Source organism: Phyllostomus hastatus, unplaced genomic scaffold (genome assembly GCF_019186645.2).
Source record: "Phyllostomus hastatus isolate PE091 unplaced genomic scaffold, TTU_PhHast_1.1 phas_scaffold_182, whole genome shotgun sequence".
In the NCBI taxonomy this organism is placed as follows: domain Eukaryota; kingdom Metazoa; phylum Chordata; class Mammalia; order Chiroptera; family Phyllostomidae; genus Phyllostomus; species Phyllostomus hastatus.
The window spans coordinates 25,498,896-25,518,853 of NW_025334013.1; the positions used below are offsets into that span (position 1 = coordinate 25,498,896).

Sequence of the window (19,958 nt, forward strand, 5' to 3'; positions counted from 1 at the left end):
AAGGGCCCTGACTATGCCTCTGAGAGCACCCCACTTTCTTCTTCTTCATACTGTTTATCACAATGTATTAGCCTACATTTCTTGTAAGCTTGTTTAATGATTATCTCTCTCCACCACTTAGCTTGAAGTCCTGTGAGGTCAACCCTGTTGGTTTTACTCATCTTCATCCTGGCACCATGTCTGGCACATAGTGGGGACACACTAAAGAGTTGTTAGATGAGTGAATGGTGAATGAAATGGAGGAGGCCGGGGAAGTTTTTCCAGATGATTTGATATATGAGTTGAGTCTTGAATGACAGGCAAGAGTCTTTTAGGAAAACAAGCAGGGAGAGGGAATGACAGGTACAAAGGCACAGGTTCATGTAATACAAATACCACGGGGACTGAAAGGCACGTTGGGACAAGAGATCTGGCTAGAAAGGGGAGGCAGAGGCCATCTCATCTCAGGAATGGCCTTGTGTAGAGGTTGGAGGTTTGGGAGCTAGAAAGTACATAGATTTTAGACAATGGGAATGCAGGGCTGGATTAGAGGCAGGAAGGTGAGTTAGGAAATTTGTGGAGTCATCCAAAACAGAAAAGAGGTGGCAGTAGAAATGAGGAGAAAAAGATTTTAAGAGCTATTGAGGATGTAGAATCAGCAGAAACTCAAGGAATGTAATTTTCTCCATTTTATTAGTTATTTATGCACATCTTACCTTCCCTACAAGACCATGAACTTTTGACTCTTTCTTCTTCATTCCTGAGCTACTAGGGCTTGCACAATGCCCACCCAACAAACTAAAATAAAAATAAACTCACCAGTACTGAATGATGACCTCTAACCAAAAGTAGCAACAGCATGCTGGGGCAGAGGGCCAAGCAGTATCCTCTGAGGAGTTTCACAGAACCTTGCTGCTTGTATATTCACCTCAACGCCCACCCTGGACTCAAGGTAACATCTCTCTTTAGTGGAGTGAATTGGACTAGACTAAAAAGGAATTGAACAGACCTCCTAGTCTTTAGAAACTACCTGAAATACACACCTGAAGGGGAAGAGGGTGGCTGGCAGAGCGTCCCCTCCGCAAAAGCTGAGGGTCTCTGCCCAGGGCTTCCGGGAGGACAACTTAACCTACACTGGACTGCCCCTCTCAGCTAAGCGCCAGGAGAAGAGAGGATAAAACCCCTTCAGTGAACCAGGAAGAGCTGGAACAGCTGAGTAAAGACCAGAGTTCAAAAGCCTCAAAGAGTCTAGACTAAGCCTAAACAAATTCCATAAGCTTCTGATCTTAGGAAATGATGCAAATGAATGAATGTTCTCAGGAAATATATCATGAATGAATGAAAGAATGAATCATAATAAACTAATGAATAATATTATTCTACCTATTCTAGTAGGTAGAATAAATGAATATTTTTTACCTATTCATGGCAAGTTTTTAAAAAAGAATTAAGACTGAAAATACATAATCTTTAATGAATTCTTGAGCTATTACATGTTACATAAGAATCTATTATTTTCTTGATGCGTACTATTTACCTGCTGGAGAATAGTGTATCTCAATCATTGGCTTCATTTCAATATCAAGTCACATGTGGAAATCATGGAGTAACTAGATCGTGTCATACAGCCCGACGTTCTCTGCCCTCAGGGCGAGCCTGGCCCTTCAATCGTCACAGCAAAGTGCACCTTCATCCCCACTGTCATCAGTGGTGGCGGCCCCCATGGGTGGCAGAAAGCCCAGGGGCAAAAGTAATTAGCCCATGATTATTCAAGCCTGATGGTTGCCCTTAAGACTGCCACTGTCCTAGGAGTCAACATTTCTCTATAATTACTTTGATGCAATTTTCCTATACACACAAACCAGTTTGACTGAATTGAGTATCATGAAGAGGAAGAAGGAAAGGAAACAGAGAAGCCTTGGCTGGCATAGCTCAGTGGATTGAGTGTGGGCTGCGAACCAAAGCATTGCAGGTTTGATTCCCAGTCAGGGCACATGCCTGGGTTGCAGGCCACGCCCCCCAGCAACCGCACATTGATGTTTCTCTCTCTCTCTCTTTCTCCCTCCCTTCCCTCTCTAAAAATAAAATAAATAAAATCTTCAAAGAAGGAAAGAAAAGAAACAGAGAAAGCCACATTTTGTTTTAAAAAAAACAACAACACTCCATTGCACTATAAATATTTTGGCAGGTTTTCTTACATGTTTTTGCCTATGCAGGTTTAACTTGTAACATAAATATTTCCTCACAGCACTGAAAACCTCTGCCCAAACATCAGAGTTAGCAGTTGTGTAGTATTCCTTCAAGTAGCTGGGCCATGGTTTCCTTAATCACTAGCCCCACTTTGGACAATCAGGTTTATCCCTACGTTGCTAAATGATATGCAATGGTGTGATAACTACCCCTGTGCCTAAAGACGTTTTTATACATCAGATTAACTAGCTGGGAGGAATTCTGGGACCAATCATTGAGAGAGACAATGGACACAGCTGTGCACTTTTCCTAAAAGGAGACATAGCCTTTGTGCCCTGGACAGATCGTGAAGCAGGACCAAGACTGTGATGTCTGAGCCCCTTCCAGCTTGAAGAACATGCTAAACCCAAATTCCCCATGATGCACTGCCTCGGAATCTCAGCGGCGGGGCCCAGGCTTCTGTACTGTTCAGCCCTCCAGGGAGGAATCACTGGGCCACATCCCACAGACAGAAATCCCCTGCAGCTGCACAGTTCACGGGAGACCCTGCACGTCGGGACTCTTCAGTGAAAATGAAGCCAATTGTAGGTGACTCAAGGAGCAAAGGAAGACTACCTGGTAGCTCATGGCATCAATGGGGAGAAGTGGCTCAAAAGCAGGTAGAAACCCCGGAAGCCAAGAGGAACCTCAGTAGAACACACTGCCGTCACTCCTGGAGCACCACTTCCTATTGTCCCCACAGTCTCCAGGATGCATCCTGATCTGACCCCTATCCCCGGGTATCACTCACTCCAGAACCACTGCACTGGGCAAGAGCATCCGGTTGGCTGAGCCAGGACCATGTGCCCATGCACACGGGTATCTGACCCCCTTCCTTCCCTCCCGGTATGGGAGGCAGAGCTTTCCCTCCCGCCTAGCTCCCAAATAGGAAAAGTATTAGATACTAGGCAACCCCAGAGACAAATCTCTGCTGCCTACCCCTTTGACCTCATAACTTCATTTGACCTCTGCGAGAACCCTGAGAAGGTGGCAAAACAGTGCTTATACCCGATCTCACCAAAGAGGAAACTGAGGCTCAGAGAGAATAACTGAGTTGCCCTAGTGGTGTTAGAGGTGGCGATGAGTTCTTTCTGCTGCTCAGAATGACCTGTTCACGGTCTGATGCTGAGAAATATTGACAATGAACGTCTCTCGTTTGAGCGATGAGTTATTGGAAGAGGATCAGCTATCACAATCATTAGCTACTGTACTTCATAAACTCGGTGATCTGCACATCATTTGTCTTATTTTGTCATTGTTGTTAATACTTTTTGCTCCCGGAGAAAATTCTGGGCACAGGGAGCTCATCTGTTCTGCCATTCAATGTACTAAATTAACACCTCAATGTGAGGACTGAAACTTAGAGGTGAAAAATCAGGTCCTTGCAGCCAAGACCAAAGATCATTTATCTTGGCCTTGCGTATTAGAAAGACTTTTAAAATGGGATGTTGAAGTTCGTTGGAAACAAAGGTGTTTATTGCCTTGTTTGAAGAACTGTCTTAGTTTGTTTGGGCTCCGTAACAAAATACCACAGACTGGGTGGCTTATACACAACAGAAATGTGTTTCTCACAGCCCTGGAGGCTGGGAGTCCAAGATCAAGGCCGCAGCATGGTCACGCTCTGGGGAGGGCTCTCTTCCAGCTTCACAGCCAGCACCTTCTTGGGGTGTCCTCACAGGGGGACTGAGGAGAGGGAGCTCTCTCAGAACTTTTGATAAAACACTAATCCCATTACTAGATCAAGAGGTACCTAATAATGACCTAATCACCGCCCAAAGGCCCCACCTCCTAATACCATCACACTGGAGGTTAGGATTTCACCCCTAAGGGTTTGGAGGTTGTGGGAAACACCAACGTTCAGACCGTAGCAAAGGACAAAAATCCCAAAGAAAACAGATGGGACTTCTGAAATGTTAGAGCTGTGCTAAATCCCCAAGGCACCTTGCTCTTTCCACCTGGCCTTTTTCTGGACTTCAGATGCAGGCTGGGAGGGGTCCAGGGTGGAGGACCCAGGGAAGTGACATTTGAGATTAGAGACCTTGAGACTGGAAGCCATCGGAGGCTGTATGGAGTAAAAAGCATGGGATGGGGGTGGTGCTCCCATCCCAGGAGGGAGGGAGGAGGCATTTCTGACTTGGCCTCTGGGTAGAAGGACATTTTGACATGGACACAAGTCCTTACTACTTCACCTTCTTTATTACCAGCATATTGTGCGATGAACAACAGCCTTACCTAATTCTTAACCCAAAATCTAACCCTAAGCCCCCAAAGTTTAGTGAAATGAAGTAATCGAGAAATGGAGTGTGAATCCAGGTTGTCCGTGACACTTTTTTAACTAACGAAATAATTGCATACAAGCGTATGACCTTACGTGTGTTTGCATACACTCTCGCACACGGGAAAATGCAGAACACCGCCCACAGTGCTGTCATCTCTTGGGGTGGGGGGCTATAGAGAACGCTCGCTTCTGCATTATGTATTTTTGTAAGGTTTGAATTTTTTTTCAATGAGCACGTATTTCTTTTGTCATCAGGAAAAACACACAAATGATAAAGACAAATGTCAAGCCCTGGCTGGCGTAGCTCAGTGGATTGAGCGCGGGCTGGGAACCAAAGTGTCCCAGGTTCGATTCCCAGCCAGGGTACATTCCTGGGTTGCAGGCCATAACCCCCAGCAACCGCACATTGATGTTTCTCTCTCTCTCTCTCTCTCTCTCTCTCTCTCTCTCTCTCTCTCTCTCTCTCTCTCCCCCTCCTTTCCTTCCCTCCCCAAAAATAAATAAATAAAATCTTTAAAAAAAGAAAAAAGACAAATGTCATCTTTAAAGGGTGGTTTTCCAACCTGTCAAATGGGCACATAAAAATGTCTCTTAAACGATGTGGCCACACCAACGTGGTGACATCCAAGAGTCCTCCTTAGGCCACAGGGGGAGCTGAGTGACATTCTGCCTCCCCACCCCCATGTCAAGCAGGGGCCACTGGCCCACCCCCCTGACCTGTCCCAGGCTCACCAGGATCCCAGGGAGAAGGCCTTTGGCATTTTTCTTTAGCTGGAAGTTTTAAAATCTTAATGGATCAGTGGATGAAGAAAAGATTGCTTCCCAAGCGGTCATTCGGAAGAAAGTCCATCCTCTGTGTCCATTTCACCATTTTCCAAGGACTCGATAGAGAAATGAGTATAATATATAAATAATAGAATGCTGAGGTTGGGGGAAGAATCCGGGAGTTCCTAATGACCTGACTAGAAGATGAATGAGGAAAGAAACAAGGTGAATGTGGAGTGATCTAATTCTGGAGGGTTATTAGAATTATGAGCAAACTGCCCCGGGGTTTCAAGTCAAGTCGTATCACTACAAAGTTACCGTTCCGAGATGCACAACAGGAGGCGAGAAGCTTTGCGTGCTCAGCCATCTCAGCCAAAATGTCAAGAATGTTGTCCAGTTGAAAACTGACTTAATAACATTAGTGTCTCCTGCCTGAGCTGGGCAGAGACCTTCGTGGTGCCAAATGTCAGCATGCAATTTCTCTGTCACCCAGGCAAGGCCTCTCTGTCTCCAGGTTGTACGGGGTGGGGGGTTGGTGTCAGCCAAAGGAGACGGGTAACAGGCCTCTGTTCCAGGCCCCCAGTGAAAGAATCTGGAGGAATGCCAGCTGTCTGAACAATTCAAGGTCTGCCCCCCACCCCCGCCACACACACACCGCCCCCATCAGAAACACAGCCCTGTGGATGCAAAGCTGGTGCCTGTTTCCTTGTGAGCATGGATACCACCTCTAGAGCCCAAGTTGTAGGCAAAAAACGAAGATGCTAAGGCCACAAAGAGGACCCCAGAGCCAGCAAGGACAGAGCCAGTTACCAGAGATGAAGAGGTAATGCACAGAAACCTCAGTTCCTTTAATCTGTCCTTTCCTCCTCTTCTTTTGATTCAGACTGGCCCCATCCAGTCTAAAGAGCCCCCTGGCTCACCTGCCTCCCTCAGGACAATGAAGCCCTGGTCAGCATTAAACTTAGGAACAAAGCCTCAGGTCTCTTGACCACAGAGAAGGATAACATCCAGGTCTCATTTGTGTTTCAGGTTCGGACCCAGGAAAGGGAGCCAGACAGAACGACTCCATGGCCGACATCTGGACCAGAGGAACCGATCAACTACCCCTACCCTGGCACCGACCCACCCACCAGCAGAGACCACAACCCTGATTACTTAGTCACTGGGATTGACGGTCTTCCCCCCTCTATGACCCATCCCCTGGAAGCCACTGGGGAGCCAGGTCTTGGAGCACAAGCTCACCTGTGACTCCGGACACGGTGCCATTTCCTCAGTAAATCTTTACTTTCTCTGCTGCAAACCCCTGTTCTGGTTGGATTGGGCTTTGATGTGTACAGGCAAACAAATCCCTTTAGTTCGGCAATAAAGGAGCAAATGTGTGTGGGCCCTGCGTCCCAGGCACTCGGGAAACAGTTGTGACTCAACCCCCTGTCCCGCTCTCCCAGACCTCATAGCCTGCAAGGAAACTCACTTGACAAAAATTACTACAGATAAAGATACGTGATATACAGCGCCAAGGAAAAGAGGATGTTCTGAGAAGGCACGGCCGTGCCCCTGATCAGGTTGGAGGTAAGGCTTCCTCAGGGAAGGGCATTAGGTGGAGTCTACGGGACAGGGAGGACTCCAGAGTGGCAGGCCCAGGATGGCTGTGTCAAGGCCCTGGGCTGGAAAAGCCCTTCAAACAGTCAGAGTGGAAAGGAGAGCAGCATGACTAGAGAGCTATGAGCAAGGCCAAGAGCGGCCCAGATGGGGCTGCTAGGGCCAGGGAGGCGATACAGAGAGCAGCAGTCAAGGGCCTGTGCTTTGGAGGCCCCAGACTTGGGTTCCAGTTCTGGCTCCACCAGCTACTCCTTAGCTGTGTGATCTTGAGTTAGTGACTACCTCGCTGAGCCTGTCGCTTTAAACACACACACATACACACAAAGGGATAATAGGCCCTGTGTCTCAAGGTTAATGTCAGGGTTAAGGGTAACACAAACAAAGTGCTTTCTGCTCACAATAATGGCCCATCGTAAACATTAAATAGATGCAAGTCAGTGTCAGTGTCGGCACTGACATTGTTGACGGTTTGGGAGCGGCCCAGTGGTGTCTCCCCCTAGCGCCATTTGCCCCGTGTACTTTTCAACGCTCTCTCCGACCTCTGCCAGCCAGGCCTCCTGTGGCTGCCTCTCGCAGCCCTTCGGGAAGTCCTGGAGGTCGGCCGCAGAAGTACACCAAATCATCGAGGCTGCAACTTCTATGAAGAATGCCCGTTCTGAGCAATTAGGCCAACACAAACAAATTGGCCCAGAAAATTCAGGCTCGCAGAAGCACAGGGACTTGATCTTGAAGGAAGACAACATTTCCAGGCTTGTAGCTCTTAATCAACACAATTATGCAGAAGCCTTTGCGGACAGTCCCCCTGCTAGTCTCTACCCAAGCCCCAGATATTGCTCAATTGGTAGCAACCTAATTAGTGTTGGGGGGCGGTGGGGGGGGGGGCTGGGGGGCGGACAGTCACAGAACTCCTTTTTCAGCAGGCTGTGCGCCTTCAAAGGAGCCATTGCGGGCAAGTGGAGGGCTCTCCCGAGCTGAGCTCAAGGTGAGGGGGAAATGGCAGCGCCAGGCTTGTAAATCAGCGCCGCTTAATGCAAACAATGTACTCTTCCTGCCTCTAATGAGCCCATTTTCCCCCAGCTGGAAGGGGCCAAGCACTGGCAGGGAGGCCTTTGATGTGATTCATTGGAAGCTTGATGCCGGCGCGGAAGCATTCTGTAGCAGGCCGGGCCCTTTCATCTCGGCAAAGAGAGACACCCCCTCACATCGCCGGCCCACCTGGAAGACAGGTCCTTTACAATAGCGACTCTAGAATCAGCTGTCGAAGGAAACCAGATGGTTTTGCTTTTACTCATCTTGATCAAATTAGCCCGAAGCCGTGTGGCTTCCTGGAGGCGGAGAGGGGTGGGTGCGCATGGGGCAGGATGGGGCAGGTGTGGGGAGGCGGGGATGTCACAATGGAATAGATTATGCAAATGTATTCATTTGTAGAAACGCGAATGTTCTTAAGGAAATCATCTGACTAAATTAGGAAAATTGTTTTTGATCAATGATCAGAGTTAGACCAAACTCCCCAAAATAATCTGTACTGCTTTTCTCACTGGTTGCCAAGAACGCGGTTCCTTCTGCTTGCACAGGGGGAGGTCGGCTGAGGACCACGGAGTGGGAGGAGCTGGAGGTGGGAGCCGGCAGAGCCCTCCCCAGGTTGCCTCGGGAGACACAGTGACCACCAGAAGGACAGAGCCGGAGGTGCAGGTGCGGTGGGCAGCCTGGGGCCGCCTCGCACTCCCACCCCCTCCCACAGAAACCACGCCTTCCGTGTCTGCTTCCGCCTCCCTCTGCTTGGGGCTCCCTATAGTTCCGTGCTGTCCTCCAGCGCCCCTGCTTGGGCCTCTTGCCCCGGTGTCATCCTCTCTCTTCCTGGCTTCGTACTCCTGACTTTGTCCCATAGCCAGACCTTTCCAGGCAAGGCTTATGTTTCACCGGGAAACAAACCTCTGTCCTACAGCATCCCTGCCGCGCCCCTGGAAAGGAAGAGGGTATCACAGGTCACGCACAGGGACTGCAAACGCCGTACTGTTTTGTTTTGTTTTGTTTTGTTTTGTTTTGTTTTGTTTTGTTTTGTTTTACAGGAGAAGAAACCAAGGCTCAGAGACGTTATGCCTCTTGACCCAAAGAGTAAGTGCCAGAAGAATGTAAACAGAGCCCGATTTAAAGGTGTCATTTAAAAGTAGTAACATCACCTTCTCCACACTGTGGTACGGTGATTTATAGTAAGTATATATTTGGTCTTCATCCTGTTTCTGGCTCACAGATCCTACAGCCCTGGAATGCCCTAAGGTGTCTTTTGTTCTGTCAATGAAGTGACTTTTGAGAAGCACCTGAGGATGGGACCGGTTGCCAGTGCAGCCAACCAGGAGAGCAGAGGGTTGGGACTTTCAGTCCCTCCGCCAGACTTCTGGGGACGGGAGAGGGGCTGGAGGTCCATTCGGTTGCAAATGGCTGATTACTTAGTCAATCATGGCTATGTAATGAAGCCCCATTTAAAAAAAAACAAAAAACAAAAAACAGACCGAAGGACACCTTGTCAGCCCCTTTGAAAGAGCTTCCACGCTGGGGAACCAGCATGCTTGGACACACCACTGTGCCGGCCCCCAAGCTCCAAGAGGGAAGACTTTCTTCAGGACTTCGCCCTTGCTGTCTCTTCCTTTGGCTGTTGATTTGTATCCTTTAATATCCTTTGTGATAAATAGGTAATCTAGTGACTACACAGGCTTTCCTGAGTTCTGGGAGCTGCTCTTCCAAATTAATGAAACCCAAGGAGGGGATCATGGGAACCTCGGGTTTACAGCCAGTTGATCAGAAGAAGTACAGGTAACAACCTGGACTTTCGATTGGCGTCCTGATTTGGAGCAGGTTGTTGGAACCTCCAAGGTGAGCTGGTCAGTCAGAAGCCCAGGTAACGAACTGGTTTGAGACTCAAGTCTGAAGTGGAGGGTGGCCTTGTGGGGCTGAGCCCTTTACCTGTGGAATCCTGGTAGATAATGTCAGAACTGAGTTGAATTCTCCCACACCCTGCTGGCATCTGGGAGGTGTGTGTTGGTGTGAGGAATCTACAACTACACATATATACATGCACACACACTGGAATTGAGTCCAAGAATATGCCCACCCCCCTGGCCCCCAGGTTCTCACACCAGCTGTTTAATTAGCACCCCTGAGAACCCAGGGTAGGGATTGAAGTGTTCATTCACTCAACGTTGACAAAATGTTCCAGTAGATCCTAAGGAGAGCCTGCGTGTGTGATCCAGGGATCCTACACACACACACACACTCTCACACACACACACACACACCCTTTTTGATCATAGCAGCTAAGGGAACTTCTGGAAAAAGAACTCAAACAATATCAGTACCTGGAGCATACGTAGCAACATACAGGCTGTATGCAGACATGCCCCGGAGTCTGGAACCTGCAGAAGTCAAGTTCCAAGCAGGGCCTGTGGGGTCCTGGGAGCCTCCACCTTGGGAAGAGTCTGGCTCATCAAGGGCCAGAGGACCAGGGAGGCATGGTGCTTCCGTGTGGCTGCTTCTCCAGCCTGCCCCACCACCAACCAGCGAGAGAAAGGCTGGGAGGATAAAACCCGAAGAGTTACGGCACCATGGGGCTGAAGCACCCCTATTATGGAGCTCCTCTCAAAAAGCAAAACACGACAGAGGAGACAAAATTCCCGCACACTTGGCAGCAGGGTGACAGGCGCAGTCCTGGGAAGCAGTGCTGGAGCTCTGCAGAGAAGAGGCAGAGAGCAGCCCCCACCCCTCCCACATCCGAGGCCCTGAGGACCTCAGTGGTCCAGCCAGATGGGGGAGGCACTGCGCAGCCAGAGCCACACACTGTGCTGTTGGGGACAGAAATAGTGGCTGCGCAGTACTGTGGTTAGAGAAATCTAGGGACTTCTTGGGAAGGCAGAGTGGAGCCCCTGAAACCTGCTGAGGCCCCTGGGGGTGGAAATGACAGGGACTGAGTGCTTCCAACTCTGCTGTCAGTGGCTCTCCTGTGCCCAACAGGAGAGCCACTTCTACACCGTAAGGGGTCTCATTTGCACCCAGAGGTTGTGAGGCCCGGAGCAGTTTGCATTGTACAACTGGTGCTGACACCCATTGTGGACCACCCCTTGCATGGGGGAACACAGGTACGAGTCCATCACCATTTCTGCACTCAGGAGTTCCCAGCCTCATGGAGGTGAAGGCAGATGAACCAGAGATTGTAGTAAATGCTCCACAGTCACTGCCTAAAGCACTGACATTAAGAGAGCAAAGGGGTCGCAATGCAGGCTACCTAGGTAAATCAAGGAAGGCTTCTGAGGGGAGGTGCCACTGGATGTGGGCCTTGAAGGTGTGTAGCAGTTCATGAGGTGAAGCTGGAGGAGGAACAACCTAAGCACAGGCCTGCAGGTAGGCGGGCACATAGGGGTTCCAGTGGAGCTGGAACAAAGTGTCACACCCGGGAAGGGGAGCAGGAGGCTGGGAGGTCAACAGTGGTTCTGAGGAACCTGAGGCCATGCCAGGGCATTTGGGTTTTATCCTCACTTGGAACCCAGGCATGTGATGGTGTCAGGGCCTCCTCTTCTCTCCCCCTTTGCAGTGGATACCCTGGAAAGACATCCCAGCTTCTCAGGGCTGCATGCAGAGCAGGACGGGCCCCATAATGGCAGGGACTCCAGAGTGATCTGCTGCGAGCCCACCAAGACCAGAAGTGAGAGCAGGACAGAGCTGCACAGCATTGCTGTTCTCTCCTTTCAAGCTCACCTCACAGCAGGGGGGCACCCGCCCCCCCCCCATTTTCCACCCCAGTAGAATCTCCAGTCCCCTAAGAACGAGGGATAGAGATAAATGTTGAGGTCTGTCTGGAAAAAGTCCAGCCATTGTTAATATAATGAGAACAGTTTGTATGATATCAATGTAGCCTGATAGCCAAGAAGAGCGGACTGGAATGCGCATGTGTGAACAATGATGACTTCACTGTACTGGTCAGTGGGGGTGGTAGACGCCACTGAGTGAGTATGTGCACTGTGTGGCCATCACATTCAAAATGACTAAGTGAGTAAAGCAATGAATCTACATCAAATTTTGTATTAAGCTTGAACATTCCTCCATAGAAACTATTTAGATGATTCAGAAGGCCACAGCTATGTGCAACTGATGATTGGCAGCTTCATCACAACAACACACCCGCTCATGCATCACATCTGGTGCAGAGTTTTTGGTGAAACATCAAATCACCCAGGTGACTCAGCCCCTCTGTAGCCCAGATTTGGTGCCCTGAGACTTCTAGCTTTTTCCAAAACTAAAATCACCTTTGAGAGGGAAAAGATTTCAGACTGTCGATGAGATTCAAGAAAATACAACAGGGCAGCTGATGGCAATTGAGAGAGCTGTGTGAGGACCCAAAGTGCCTACTTTGAGGGGGACTAAGACGTCATTGTCCTATGTACAATGTTTCTTGTATCTTGTATCTTCAGTAAATGTCCTATTTTTCATACTGCATGGCTGGATGCCTTCTAGATAGGCCTCGTGTAGCAAGGCAGCAGTTACCTGTCCCATTACTGAGATGAGGGAACTGAAATCAGACAATGTGACTCAATTTACTCTAAGGCACACAGTACATCTGAATCCAGAACCCCACACTCCTGACCCCTGATTAGTGCTGTCTACTAACCCAGTTCACATCCCCTGAGAGCTGTGGGTGGGAGTCTATCTTTTGAACATCCCAGAATAGAATGTATTTATGATGCACTTACTATAGGAAATAGATGTCCTCCCACCTCCTCTCCCGACACACAGACACATGCGAACTTGGCTGCAGCGTCCACCGTGACAACAGCAGACATAGTAGTAGCTTCTGCCGGGCACCGAGTGCTGGGCCAGCCCCGCACAGGCACCACTGTGGTCTGTCTGCAGGTAATACTGAGTGGCGGGAACTGTTACTGCTCTGTTTTCCAGACGAGGGAAGTAAGATGCACGGCGGCTAGGCTGCCTCCGTGCAGTGAGCGTAACTCAGATGCAGAAAGGAGCACACACGCTGGAATCGACACTTGGCGCCATGTCAACCTCCAAGGAAACTGTGGCTTCGGGGAAGCCTCCTGAACCCCTTCACTCCTCAAGAAGATGGAGGGGCCCTTAACTCGGCAAATGGGTCTTAGAATCCTACAGTGATTTTTCAGGCCTGAACGTTAAGCCAGCTCTGCAAACTGCAGGCCAAGGGCCCAATGCAGTAGAAGTGGCCATGTGATCTCCAAATCCAGTTTCCCATTAGCTGACTGTCCTCACCATAACCCACCCGAACTCAGGTGACATCTCACTTGTCCCACCCCAGGCCACATAGCCATCATTCTCACCTGAATTCTTTTCCTTCCTCTTCTCATCACTACCCCTCACTTCATCTCTTCTCCATGAGGCACCCAGGCTAAACCTGTTAAATGCATACCTCCCGATTGTGTTCCTGCTTTAAACCCCCGAATAGCTCCCCATCATCTTAGAAAACAATTGAACTCCTTCATGGGACACAGAGTCCTCCCTGTTTGAGCCTTGCCCTTTCCCATTCAGCCATACTGATTTCTTTTAGTTGCTTTAAACATGCCCAACTCTCTCACCTCTGGACCTTTGCACATGCTGTTCCCTCTGCCCAGAACACTGTTCCCAACTCTACTAACTTCTGTAATTTACTAACTCAGCTTCAATATCACTACGTCTAAGTGGCCTTCCCTAACCACCACTCCCCCACCATGGGTCCCAGGTGAGCTCCCCGTTTTGTCTTCTAGAGCACCTGCATTTCCTGGGGAACCCTTACTACCCTGTTCTTTTTTTAGTATCTGCTTTCCTTGCTAGACTGCAAGCCCTAGGAAGGCAGAGACCATGTCTCATTCTTCTCTGTGTTGTATTCCTAACTCCAAGCACAGTGTCTTGTTCATAATAGAGATCACTAAATATTTGATGAAGAAAGAAGAAAAGGAAGGTGAGAAGGAGGGAAGGGCTTGTAGGAGCTGCCTCCCCTTTCTCGGCTGAGCCAAGTGAGAAAACGGCCTTCAGTAGCACGAGGGAGGAATGACACAGAGCATTTCCACATGCCAGGGCTTCACGGTGACTCATTTCATCCTCACGACATCTCTGTGGGGTAGAGACCATCACTGGCCCCCCTTGATGAATCTAAGGATCAGAGCGCTGAAGCAGTTTGTCCCGGATCACACAGCTGGGAAGTGACTGCAGTGGGAATTGAATTCAGGCCCGAGGCCAGAGGGTGGGGTTTTAACCAGTACAGTACATTGCCACCCGGGAAGATGCAAACGGCTGTCTAGGCAGCAAGGACCTTTGTGTGCAAAACGGAGTTTACCATGAAATAAAATAAGCATGAAGCTGCATCTCAGAAGTGAGTGATGTGGAAGGAGAAAAAGTTTAATCTTGAAATCCTTAAAATACGTTCACATAAAGCCCCAAGCAATCACTCTTTGAAAAGCCAAACCTCACATATCACCTGTTATTGGAGCCCCGGATGGCAGTCAAATCCTCACCCGTCAAGTGTATAAGGAAGGAAAATAAGGAAGGTTAGAGACCAGTGTGACCTCCAACACTGCAGGGCAGAGTGAGGGCAAACGAAGATTTCACTCCTAAAATGTTTGGCCCCAAGAGAGGGAAGGGCCTTCCTCCTCCACACCCTGGAGGTGTGCTCAGGGGAGCAGCCGCTCAGGCCCCTGGAATCTGGGTGGACCTGTCACTTGCTTTGACCATGACATGGAGGCTTTAAGAGAGTTGGCAGCTTCTAGTACACGCCCCCCCGCCCCGGGGAAGCCAGCTGCTGTGTAAAGAAGCTCAAGCCAGCCCTGACCAGTGTGGCTCAGTAGGTTGGGCGTCATCCCACAAAGTGAGGGGTCGCTGGTGTGATTCTGGGTCAGGGCAAATGCCTGGATTGTGGGTTTTGTCCCCAGTTGGGGCGCACCCGAGAGGCAACCGATCAATGTTTCTATCTCACATAAATGTTTCTCTCTCCTTTCCCCTCTCTCTAAAAATAAATGAATAAAATCTTTTTTAAAAAATGGAAAGAAGCTCAAGCTAGACCACTGGCCATCTTGGGCTCTGCAATGCAGCCATATGAGTGACTTCTGTCACAGTATGGGGAGCAGGACCACTCAGCTGAACCCAGTCAATCCCAGGATCATGAGAAATAATAAATTGTCCTTTTGGACCACGAGATTTTGGTGTGCTTTGTTACCCAGCAATAGCTACCTGACACCTGGAGAGATGGAGAGGTGGGGAGAGAGGGAGAGACAATATGAGAGTCAGGAGAAAACCATCATAACGACTGCACACAAAGTGTACATACAGTGCGAAGCCTGCAGCCAGCGTCTCTCCGTGTGCAGGGGGCTCCCTGGGAGCCCGCTGCACACTCGCAGCAGAACCGGAGCCTCTCTGTCTTGGAAGGCACGAGCCTCTGCCTCTGATGTGATGTGACACACAGCTGCACACCCTCTCTAAGGGCATGAAGCCAGTGGGAAGGGCTCTGCCGGAGGCTCCTGTGGGGTTCATGGTCCAAATCCACACAGAAACAAAAGATTCAGAGGAGGGGGAGAGCACATTCTGTTGCAGGGGTTGAGTTAGGCTTTGTGGAAGAGGAAAACATTTTCATTGTTTCTTCAAGGACAGAAGATTTCCCCACAAGGGGTGATAGGGAGAAGAAGCATCTGGGAAGAGGGAGCAGCATATGCAAAGGCTCAGGGGTGGGCGGAGCCGGGGGGCACATGGGGAAACTGGGAGAGGTACAATTGGGGCTTGCAGGGAGCACAGTGGCTCCAGTGGGAACCTCACAGACTCTGAGCAAGAGCTGAAATTCTCTCATTCACAAGCATTACTTTTCCCTCTAACCTGGGGTTTTTGGGCAGCCACACATTAGAACTGCCAAGAGCCTAGTCCACAACGCTTTGGCAACCTTACTGCGAATATTAAAACCCTTCCTAATTCACACAGAGAGGGGGAACGTGGGGTCAGGAGCCATGGCTTCTAGTCCAGGCATTGTGGCCTACTAGCTGGGTGACTTTGGGCAAATTACTGAACTTGTCGGAGCTCCAGACAAGTTACTTTACTTACCTTTAAAGCTGGTTCACTTTACCTGTCAAGTAGGAATCTGTAACATTACCTGCCTCCCAGGGTAGCTGTGAGGATTAAATGAGATGAGTGTAACAGTATTTTGGCTTTTTACCTAGCATGTTTTTCTTTCTCGCTCCTTTTGTTTCTATAAGGGGGGCATTTGTATAAATACTCCTGGCTTTCTGCCGGGCCCTTCACTCTGACAGGTGAGCTTAGGAGAGGAACTGCTTTGCCTGTAGGGCCCCGTCTGTGCCTCTCTTCCTGCCAGGACTCGCCAGCCATCAGAGCACATGTGCTCTGCCCTGCTCTCTGCCACGCTGGGAGCCCGTAGCGCTCTAGGGCCCAGGAGCCTGTTGATGGGTCTGTGGAAGTGGAGAGAGGGTGCAGAGGGCGGATCTGAGGGCAAACAGAAAATATCTTGCCCATCACCAATAGGAGACATGTTCAGACCATCTCCCAGAGTTCCCCGGGTGGATCAGTCCCAGGGGGATGGAGCTCCAGGTGACCCCAATGGAACCGGCGACACTCCCCTGTACTGGCTTCCTTCCTTACCCTGTTCACTTGTCCACTCCAGAGATCAGCTCCAGAGAAAACTACTTGGACTTGAATTCTTGTTTGGTGACTTGATGAGTCAATGTGACCGGATTGAACTACATTTCCCAGAATTCCATTTTCTGTACATTTCCGGTTCAGGTGGGCCACCAAGAAATTCTTGTGGGAGATGGGAGGACAGTTGGGAAGCAGCCACTGTTTTGCAGCTCGCACATACTGGGGCTGAGCAGCTGGCTCAGCCTGTTGGCCTGAGGCCCACACCTGCTCCACTTCCCTTCAGCTTCTCTGACCACAACCTCAGGACTCCAGTTTCTGCAGGACACCCCATGCCATCAGAGGCAACAAGAACAGACCCCAACTTCAGAGAGTTCTCATGGGTTCCCAGCTTGTCCTGATCTGCCTTATGTTCCGTGTATCTCCCCGCTCCCCCCAGCCCCCCGACCCCTGCCACTGCCTGCCCGCTGAACTTCAGCCTCCAATTCCAGGCACTGTGGCCACAGCCTTACAGAGACTCACACGGTATGTGAATTCTGATCCTTGTAACAGATCCTGAAATGTGGGTACGTATTCTGCCAGAGGAAAAATCAGAGGCAAAGTGTATCAGTCAGGGTTCAGGCAAACCCTCACCAGGAGACGTAGATGATGGTTTTGCTTCTTCCTGGTGGCAGTGGCCCCTGTCGGCCTGAATCCTCACCAATACACCTTGTCTCAAAATTTGCTTCTGGGGGAGCCCAAACCAAGACAGCCAGGAGCTCTCAGGACATACTGGGGTGACTCCGTTAGAGTTGGCGTCCCCACAGGTAGGGATATAGCCAAGCTACATAGCATCCTGAGGACAATATTAAGATACCATCTTGACCCCTCCCCCCAGCTGGTGGGGCCCATATGCTACATAATCAAACTTTATACTCACACCTAACACTTCCTCATGTTCTAGGAAAACAACATTGGCTTACTCTCTCGCATCCAACAAGAAATATTTCTGTTAAAATGTCAACAACATTATCACTTTGTTTTTAAGTGGTGGCATATTGCCTGATGCTCAGAATCCAGGCCCCCAGTGTAGATTCAGCCTATTCCCCAGGGTTGAATCCAAAACCAAGTTCTCAGGAGTTAGAAGAGAACCCCACAACCTTAGCCCAGCAAGGACTGAAAGAGTCAGCTGGGATGGGGCCAGGATTTTCCGGGGATTCTCGGAGGCCAGGATCTGTGGAGCCCAGGGTTCCTCCACCTTCACGGTCACCAGCCCTAAGCAGAGCTGTTGGTTCCCTCCTACTCTTTCCCGCTGGGCTCTGAATAAACAGGCATTAGCCCATTTACCACACGGTCATGTGAATACTGCTCCAACTAACTCTGAGCTTGTCACAGCAAGATGCCGAGGGCAAGCCAGCACCCCTGGCCCACAGGGCAGTGCCTGAGGGAAGTTCAAGGAATGAGATCAAAGAAAGGGCAGCAGATGTCTAGACTCTCAGTCCCAGAACACCGACCCGCAAGAACCCTCCAAGGACTTCTCTCCAAGAAGTCCATCCCCACACAGACAGGAAAACAAAGGTCCAGGACAGAGAAAGACACACAAGCTATGAACTCCTTGAAGCAAGCATGATGACTTGTTTGTCTTTGTTTCCTTAGAACCAGCAGAGAATTCAACACAAAGTAGGCATCTATAGCGAATGAATGAATGAATGAATGAATGAATGAATGAATAAATATGAATGAATCCAGCTAGTTGTAACAAACTTAGAACTGGAAGTCAAACCTCCTGACTGCCAGGCCTTCTCTTCTCCCTGCCTCCCCCAGCCCACCCTCAAGCTTACATCAAAAATACAAATGCCCTTCCATGGTGTACCTGGAATTTTCTTAAAATATTCACCCAGAACCCCCTTGGGTTACTCACCCAGAATCCTGGCTCCTCATCTCAGAAAGCAGAACTTTTGAAAGACCATTCAAAGGCATTTTGAGGGCAAAGGTGTGGAAATCCTGGTTGCTAGGGCAGCTTTTCCAAGTGCGTCAGACGAAGGCCTCCAGCTGTGAAAAGGAGCATAGAATTAAGACAGCTTTCAGTCCTCGCCACCACCTCCAGCCTTGCGTTCCCCACATAATGGTCACTGGGAGATATTAGCATCTAAATTATTTTAAGGAGATATAATAAGATTCACCCAGCAGGCCATTAATGACGAAAGAGATTATTACTGGAAAAAATCCAAGACTGACTTTGAGCAGAGTTGGTTCATCCAAATGACCCTCTCCCTGCACCTCAGATGATCCTGGTCCCCAGAGACTATACAGATTTGAAAAGTAGCTGCCTTGGAACACGCTCACGTTTATGCAAGAGGATCTTGCGGAAGGAATCTCTGGAGAATTAGGGTCAGGAGTGCATAGCAGCGAGATAAATGAGATGTTCCCTGAATCGTAAGAATCCTCTGTGGCAGAATTTACAGGAAGCATCTCCAGTCTCCATATTTGGCAGACGTCCAGCCAGAGTTGTCAAGTATTAGATTAATTTTAATTCAATGCATAAAACCACATTAGTGTAGTGTTGCAATTGAGAGTTGAAACATACAAAAGCCAAGAGTCCTTGAAGTGAATCATTCTAAAGCCTGAGCATCATTTCAAGTGTCCATCAAAAAAGGCACTTTCTTTTCAGGCACCTTCCCCAGCTAACAACCACCTTCAAATCATGCAGCTCAGCCAGGTAAATGAGCCACTTGGCAGTGACCTGAAGGGATGGTGCCGTTGATTAATGTTATTTCACAGGCCCTGGTCACCAGAGTTAGAGTTCAACTTCCTTGACATGGCATTCAAGACCATCCACACGGCCCTTTGATTGCCATTGGTAGTCTTCCTGCCACACTTAACTTGTACTCCTTCCTCCCTTTGTCTGCTCCACTCGGAGCTCTGGAAGAGAGAAACCCAAAATACCATGCATTTTCAGGCACCCCCTCCCCAAGCCCCAGCACAGTGCTGAGGGGGCCCAGAACACCAGACCCTCCATGATTCCAGAGCTGATGGGAAGCTCACTCCCTCACAGCAGAACAGCCTAAATTGAAAAACCTCCAACAGTTTCGAAATGACAAATCTCTTGGCACAGAGATTACATGGCCCTCAGCCAGCTTAGGTGATATATGGGTATTAAAATCCAAGACTCAGAAGAATCTGATGGTGCAGATACTCATTTCTAAACCAGCATTCCAGGTGGGAGAGAGTATTTGGCCACCACGAGTAACATGTTGCATTGGAAGAGCAGGTGAAGGCACCAGCAGTCAGTTTCCTTACTTGGGCCTCATTTCCCTCACCTGTGTAAGACGGAGGGGGGGCCCGGATTGGGGGCCCGGATTGGGATGGCAAGTAACCAACTAACTGCCCCATTATCCCTCCCCACACCCATGGCAGACATTGATAATAGAGCACCAAATCTTTCTCAACACAGTGTTCCAGGCAATCGCTAGAGACCGTGACTATGAACCTGTTTGCCAGTGCTAGA

At 49.4% G+C, this 19,958-nt stretch overlaps 1 long non-coding RNA gene across 1 annotated transcript in view; it reads right to left on the bottom strand.

Annotated features, from left to right (window-relative positions):
• Nucleotides 1-19,958, bottom strand: part of LOC123831554 — a 33,938-nt gene that overhangs the window by 770 nt on the left and 13,210 nt on the right. The window contains exon 2 of the long non-coding RNA XR_006787929.1: nucleotides 18,372-18,502. This is a non-coding gene — a long non-coding RNA (uncharacterized LOC123831554). The remainder of the gene's footprint in view (nucleotides 1-18,371; nucleotides 18,503-19,958) is intronic.